Below are 8,298 nucleotides of genomic sequence, written 5' to 3'. Positions count from 1 at the left end.
GAATCCCTGGGTCACTCCCTAGGAGGCACTTCAGAGAAGGTGGTGGGAGTGTTTCCTTGTCCCCCATTCTGCCATATGTCTTAGTCTGTCCCAGATTATTTCCAATAATATATGGTTTCTGATTAATTAGCTGTTCATTTCTCATGAGGGGCAAATCTATGTAAAAGGGGCAGCTCCTTCCTGCTCAGTGCTGATGGCAGCTCTGTATAAGAGCTGAGGCTGGGCGGGGCCCTGAAAACCCCCTGCTGCACCTGTCTTTAATCTCTCTTTCCTGATGGTTTCAATGGATGAAGGCCCAAGTAACCAGTGTAGCTCCTAGTGTCTGACAGAAGTGCGGCGAGGGCCCTGGCTGGTGTAGCTCAGTGGATTGAGTGTGGGCCTGAGAACCAAAGGATTGCAGTTCGATTCCCAGTCGGGGTACATACATGCCTGGGTTGCAGGCCGGTTTCCAACAGGGGACACACGAGAGGCAACCATACATTGATATTTCTCTCCCTCTCTCCTTCCCTTCACCTCTAAAGATCAATAAATAAACTCTTTAAAAAAGAAGTTCAGAAAGGGCCCTTTTAGAGTTTCTCCTTCTCTCTCCTGGCAGCTCAGGGGGCTCCTGAGCCTGACCTAACTGATCTGCAGAACCTGCAATCCCACAGGTGGGTTAGGTATGCCTGCCTGTGAGGGGACCTACTGGGCTACAGTGAATCTCAGGCATGTCAGCTCCTGGCCTTCTAGTCCCCAGTCTGCCACTCTTGCAGGAGATTCAGGCCTGAACACTCTACTCTGCACAGCCCCTTACTTACCAGCCACATTGGGCCATATCCCACTCTCCCTTCACTGTCACATTCTGTTCTTCCTGTGCAGTTGGACTCAGTGGAACCGAACTGTGCTTACTCTCAGGTTTCTTTGTTGTCAGAACCGCTGCACATGTGTACATGTGCACATGAGTATGGGGTCCCTGCCTAGTCTTGCCTTAGCTCCCCTTTTAAAATAGCCTCTGTGTGGCCCCCAGCATGTAACACTGAGTCCTGGGCTGGTTCTCTGCATGTTCCACCACCCCAAAATCACAGTCTCTCTCCCTCAGTGCTGTCCACAGCCTACCAGTGACTCTGGTAGATTCAGGAGATAGGGTTTCTCTCTGGAACTCTCCTGGTTGGTGCTGCAGCTATGGATGTGCTGCTCACTGTGTATGTGTGGCCTGGGTCTCCCAGACTTTGTATATTCTTCCAAGTCTCTCCCAATTAGGGTTGGTGGTTTCCCTCTGTGGGACCAGGGCCCTGCTCCAGGGGGGTAGGGAGCCACTAAGCTGCATTTTCTATCTGTTCTCTCCTTTGCTGCAGGCACTTCACAAAGGGCAGTTTCCCCTCAAATTATAAAATCTCTTACCAAAAAGTGCAAAGCATCCTCTTTGGATTCAAAAATTCGTATCAGCTGAGATTCCATTGATTGTTCGGGTCACTTGGAAGATCAGCTGAAGATCCATGCTGGGGGAGCTGAGCAAGTGGGTTCTGTTGCCAGTTACTTGGCTGCCATCTCTGCATTTACTTTTTGATGTTTCTATTGATAAATTAGATGTTTTATGAGTGAAAATAGTTTGTTAGGAATAGAGAACGAATTCGTAACTTGATACTTTTAGAAAATAAAAAGTGTACATGATAGATTTGAACCTCTGTCGGGAACTGAGAAGGCTGGTGTATTTAGGGCTAGTCTCTGAAAGAGTGCCAGCCTATAGAAGGTAGGTAAAATGGAAACATAAAAAAGAAAGTGTTTGTGGAAATGTATGTCAAAGCTAGAGATCAGCCTTGTTTGCAAAATCACAAAGTAGAAATAATTCCACCTAAAGGTAGATAGATGTAAGATTTAGATATGACTTACTACCTTCAGTAGACAACAGAGCTTAGGGAGATCTCAGACTGTATCAGGAATCAAAATTAGGCCCCATTTCTTCTTGAGTTTTCATAGTTTCTCCAACAGAAATCAGTTTTTTTAACTTTTATTAATATTCATTTTATGCTTAATTTACTCCCAGGCCATAAGCTTTTGTTTCTTCAGTTTCTTTGGGGATATCTTTTTCTTCTGTGCAACTTCCTCCTCTAGTTTAGGAACAGTCTGCTCTTTCTCAGTGAGGATCATCTCAATGTGGCAGGGAGAGCTCATGTATGGGTTAATCTGCCCATGGGTTCTGTAAGTTCTGCACTGCATCTTGGGAGCTTTGTTCACCTGGATGTGCTCAATGACGAGAGAATCCACATCAAAACCCTTAAGTTCAGCATTACTCTCTGCATTTTTTAGTATGTGGAGCAAAATCTCACCACTCTTTTTGGGCCACAGACCCTGTGTCCAGCCCCACTGTTTGGCCTGGGCACATCTATCAACTCCACCATTGTATCGACAGAATGGGACACACTGCTTCTTTAATGTGACATCTTTCAGATACTTGGTGGCTTTTCAAATACACAGACCCTCTATGGCCTGGGCAGTTTCATGAGTGTTCTTAAAATGAACATGAAGATTTAAACTTCTTGATTTGCATGATTTTGTGGAGTTCTCCAGGTCAAGTGAATAGTGAACCATCTTCAGAGGTCACCTCTGGTCGCTTTTGGGGGATATCAGTTTATTGGCTTGTGAAATAAATCTCCCTATATTTTATGTTCCTAAAGGATTCTGTGCCTCCTCCCTTAAGCCACCTAATAATATTCTGCTTTATATTTTAGTTATTTTTGTACCTCTCTCTGGTACAAAATCTTTTGAAAGTAGAGAATACTTCTTGCATATAATTTTTATCCCATAAACTCTAGCATTCCTTGCACATTGTAGGAGCTTACACACAATTATGAAATGAATTGAGAAAGCCCAGGTTTAATTAGTGCAAGATTAGGTCTACAATACTTTTTAGTTCACAGGGAGGCTCATCGTTTTTAAATAAATTAGTCCCCTGATAAAGTAACCAGAAAGTGATACTCTTAAGGGAAAAACTTACTGATTGACTTGGTAATTTGCTTTTTTTCTCAAGAACATTTAATATGAAAAACAATACACTTGCCTATGTAGAGTATTTGGCATAAGCTAACACACATAAAAATTTGTGTTATAGTACAGTAAAGATCAAGGAGGAAATTTATACCATTTCTGGCTAGAATTGACTACTAGAATATTCATCAGTAAAATAGTGAAAACAATGACCTTTCAGTTAATTCAAATTCATGAATCTTTTTCAGATTCTAGATGGGTTCTGAAAATATAACAACCCCCAAATTATCCACCAATTTACTTCAACTGGATGATCACCATGAAGCTACATAACACAGTAGTGAAAATAAAACAACCTGAATAAAAAAATATAAAACAAGTGCTAAATTTTCAGTTCAGTAAACATTTGTTGATTACATATTTCTGTACATATTGCTGAGTTTAGGTGCTGTGCTATAGAGGAAAAACAGATGTATCAGATAATTGCTACTACCTATTAAGTACCAGCTAGAGACCATGGACTTTATATTTAGTTCCTGTAGCAATCCTGTAGCATAGATATTGCTGCCCCCATTTTATCAACAAGAAAATGAAGGCTCAGGGAAGTCCAAGAACTTTCCCAATGTTTCATAGCTCCTAAGGAATAAAATCAGGATTTGAACCCAGATCTGACTCTAGAATCATGTTATTCCCATGAACCAGTAACTTCCTTTAAGGAGTGCTGAGTCATTTTTTTATCCTGATTTATAGAATTAGATGCAAATTGTGAAAGCCAATTATAACAAAGTATTATTTGATTTATTTATATGAGTTTGTCTTTTGTTCAGCTAGATTATATAAGCTCCCAGAGGGCAGAGACCATACCACAATCCTGTAACTTTCCTTGAAGTGCCTAGTATGGTGCTGAACACAAAAAAAGATCCTCTCTATGTACTAGTGGCTTCATAAATTTTCCCTCAGCCCAATTTCTGAGGATAAGCCAGATAATACTTTCATGCAAGGGTAAAAGAGGAAAGAAAAATGAGTACATTATGATAATAGCTTATATTAATTGACTATTAACTCCTATGTGATGCATATTACCTCATTTGATTTGCAAAACCATACAAAGTAGATATTATTATTCTCATTTTGCAAATGAGAAAACTAAGGCTCAGAAAAATTAAGCATCTGGTCCGTGATTATAGAACCAGCAACTGATGAAGCAAGAATTGAAATGTCATTCTGTCTAACCAGAGTTCATGTTCTTTACTCTTTCACTCTCTTCTATTCTAAGACCACATAGATTGGAAGATACACCCATGATTTTAAAGAAATCATAGGTATATCTTCAAATTTCTTTGAATTTTTTTCAAAGAAATAAAGAATACAACCACATTAAATAAATAGGTTTACTGAAAAAATATTCCAGTTTGGGAATGCGTAAATGGGTGTCTCAAGAGGGCAAGAACATGAGTTACATAGTATTTGCAATATGTTTTCGTTCCCTTGGAATGCTGAAGTCACAAAGACAGACAACTCCTGCAAGTGGTATTAATGGCATTTTTCAAAGTGCTAAAAAGGTTCAAAGAGTTTAGACATCCAATACATAATCTTTTGAATTATAGGCTTCTCGCGCTCATAAATGAGTAACATCAGCCACATGACCTATTTCTAAGGGTTCAAAGTGATTGAGAATTTTTGAGATAATTTTTAAAATTTAATCTTTATTGTATTTTCCCACTACCATTTAGTCCCCTTACACCACCCCCTCCCAGCAATCACCACACTGTTGTCCATGTCCATGAGTCCTTTTTCCTTTTTGCTCAGTCTCTCTTCCCTCTCACCCCCACCCCTGCATTAGCTGTCATCCTTCTTTCCATCTATTTTAATGAAGCTTTATAGCTCTAACATAAAGGGGTTTTGTTTTTTATTGTTTTGTTGTTTTAAAGAAAGCCTTCAAGAAATGATCTCACCTTTAACAGGAAGCTAAACAACAAAACAAACAAGCAAGTGAAATAAAAACAAAGACACTGAAATAGAGAACAAGGGGACAGCAACCAGAGGAGAGGGGGGAGGGAATTTCAGGGGAAAAAGGGGAGGGATTTAGAGGAACTAGTATAAAGAACATATGGACAACAACTAAGGGGGGGTAGAAATGGGAGGGAAGTGGGGATCACGGGGCGGGGGCTGGGATGGGAGTAAAAGACAGAAAACTGTACTTGAAAAATAATTAAATAAAAATATATTTTAAAACAGGTTGAAAATTTTTAAAAAAGAAACATGTTAAAAATAATTCTCCTCCCCAGTCTTGGAAGCTTTCTCTCCTCTCTACTCCTATATCATTCATCCTGTAATGGATCCTAATTAACTATGACCTGACCTACAACTTCAATCTAGTCCAGACAAGCCCTGCTCCTGACTTTGGTATGGATGCACAAGACTGTGGGAGTTGAGTGGGAATTCCCTAGAGTCTTGTTGCTACTTACAGGATACTACCCTCGGTCCCTCAAAAAAGGGAATCTTTCCTTTTGTGGTTCTTGGAACTTTTTAATTTGTCAGACCTGTTTCCCTTAGACATGAATTTGAAATAAAACTAGATCTCTGTGAATGGCATTACCAGATGCCCAGCAGAAAAGTATCATATCTCTAAAATTGATAAGCAAGAGAGGTTACACAGAGGATCTTCCTAGTTCCCTGCTGCATTTAAATGCATTTGATTCCAAAGAATATGTTATAAACTACCATACAATATTGCCTCTCTTAAAGTGGGAAAATTTTTCTCTGGTATAACCCAGCATAACACAATTTACAATTAGCTTCAAAGCCCTCTTCTATTCTACAGCAACCAGCTTGAGGGTAACTTTTTGGATTCCAGTTCTTTTCTATTTTGCTTAAGGGTAACAATAAATATTATCCTCCTGAACTGCTTGGGACTCATGGAACACCCTTGCCAGACACTGTGGACACCTCCCTGGCTTATGAATTGAGGTTTATAATCAAGAGTTTTATAGCCCTACATTAATTAGCCTTCATTATTGAAAGGTTCTTATAAATTAGTCAATCCCAAATAGTATGACTTCCATGAAATCCAAGCACACTATCTATCTGTATCTCTTCATACCGGGGGTTGCCAGATTTCCACTCTTGGATGTAACTATTCCAAATTTTAGGTTGCTTCCAGTAAAATTAAATTTTTACTAATCGAGTAAATAGATAAATGAATAAATAAACCCATTATCATGCAGATGATTTGGCATGTGAAAAACACTAGAACATTTTATTCTGTTGGAATGAGGTTTTTGATCTCCATGATGAAGATGAGGAAAGTCAGATGAAAGTTCTGTTCATGGAAATGAAATGCCTAACTAAGAGCATGCTCGAGTCCAGTCAATCCAGGAGGTGAAATTCAGATCTTTCTGATATTTCTGGTACCAGAAGGCATAAAAGAGACTATGAGAAAACTTAAGAATGTCACTAACAAGAAAATAAGGGAAATACTTCAGGTTATGATGTGAAAACAGGAAGACATTGGTGAATCTTTTGAGGAAATTACAAGCATAAAACAGAACAGAGATGCATAAAACAACCATTTAAGAGGTTTGAAATTAGCCAAGATAGAAAACAATATGAGAAGCATTTATTCTTGAGAAACATTTTGAGCCTCGGGTAAGAACAGCAGGAGTCTGTGGCTTTCATTCTTGGGTCTGCTTACATATTCTTCTCTCAGCTTCACTGGGGAAAACTTAGTTTGACCAGCATGGGGCTGGTGAGGAAAACTAACAATTCTGCTGCTAGAAGGTGAAAACTCAATATGGGATGACTGAAGCTTAATCATAGCTTAATCAACTACAAGTAATAAATTTATAGACAGCATAAAGAAATTCTAGAAGAAAAAGAAAGCAGCAGAAAAATTATTTGAAAAAATAGATTAAAAACCATCACAAATTTGCTGAAAAGCATTAATCTACAGATTCAAGTTCAACAAAACCTAAGTAAAATAAACACAGAGATCAGCACCTAAATATATCATATTCAAACTGCTAAAAGAAAAAAAAATGTAGATATTTTGAAATAGCAAGAAAACAATGATCCCAAACAAGAGAACAACAATAAAATTAACATGATTTACACCAGAACCAAAGCTGAAAATATACACATTCAAAGGGCTGAAAGAAACAAACTGTCAACTCTGAATTTTATACCCATCAAACCTTAACAGATGAGTGTGAAGTAAACATTTCCAATTAAAGAAACATGGAGAGAATTCATTGCTAGCAGATATGCCTTACAATAAATGTTTAATGAAGTAGTCCAGGCTGAAAGGAAATGGCACAAGATGTTAACTCAAATCCACAAAAAGGAATGGAGAACACTGAAAATAATAAATATGATGAGCACATATATAAAGGATTATGTGTATTTACATGTTTTGTTTACATATATATATCGCATATTTCTCATTTTATTAATAATGTGATTATTTACAGAAATAATTATAACATGTATTGTTAAGTATAGAGCATATATCATATGATACATATGATAATGATAGAACAAAGGTAGGAATAAAAGAGAGGTACACTGGAGAAAAATTGGTCTATTTTACTGGACTTAAGTCAACATTAAACCAAAATAGATCATTCAGTTAAGGAGGCATACTTTAATTTCTAGAGTATCCACTAAGAAAATAACAAAAAATATAGGCTAAAATTTAACAGATGTGTGTTAACATGATATATTAAAAACATCTCTTTTTAAAATATATTATGCTATTACAGTTGTCCCATTTTTCTCCCCTTGATTCCCTGTCTTGTACCCCCCCACCATGATTCCCTCACATTAGTTCATGTCCACAGATCGTACATATAAGTTCCTTGGCTTCTCCATTTCCCATACTATTCTTAACCTCCTGTCTATTTTGTACCTACCACTTATGCTTCTTATTCCCTGTACTTTTTCTCCCATCCTCCTCCCTCCCCCTCCCTGCTGATAACCCTCCATGTAATCTCTATTTTGTGAATTTGTTCCTATTCTAGGTGTTTGCTTAGTACATTTTTGGTTTTGTTTTTTTAGCTTCAGTTATTGATAGTTGTGAATTTGTTGTCATTTTACTGTTCATATTTTTTATCTTCTTTTTCTTAGATATGTCCCTTTAACATTTCATATAATAAGGGTTTGGTGATGATGAACTCCTTTAACTTGACCTTATCTGGGAAGCACTTTATTTGCTCTTTCATTCTAAGTGATAACTTTCCTGCATAGAGTCACCTTGGATGTAGGTCCTTGCTTTTCATGACTTTAAATATATCTTTCTAGCCCCTTCTTGCCTGCAAGGTTTCTTTATGAAGTCAG

At 37.9% G+C, this 8,298-nt stretch overlaps 1 pseudogene; it reads right to left on the bottom strand.

The window, feature by feature from the left end:
- Positions 1-2,012: 2,012 nt before the first annotated feature.
- Positions 2,013-2,590, bottom strand: LOC118997291 (60S ribosomal protein L17-like; annotated as a pseudogene).
- Between the last annotated feature and the right edge of the window lie 5,708 nt (positions 2,591-8,298).

This window comes from Sturnira hondurensis, unplaced genomic scaffold (genome assembly GCF_014824575.4).
Source record: "Sturnira hondurensis isolate 20B ecotype Veracruz unplaced genomic scaffold, ASM1482457v3 Scaffold0013001, whole genome shotgun sequence".
Taxonomy (NCBI): domain Eukaryota; kingdom Metazoa; phylum Chordata; class Mammalia; order Chiroptera; family Phyllostomidae; genus Sturnira; species Sturnira hondurensis.
Note: the sequence above shows the minus strand (reverse complement) of the source record. Positions and strands in the feature narration are given on the sequence as shown.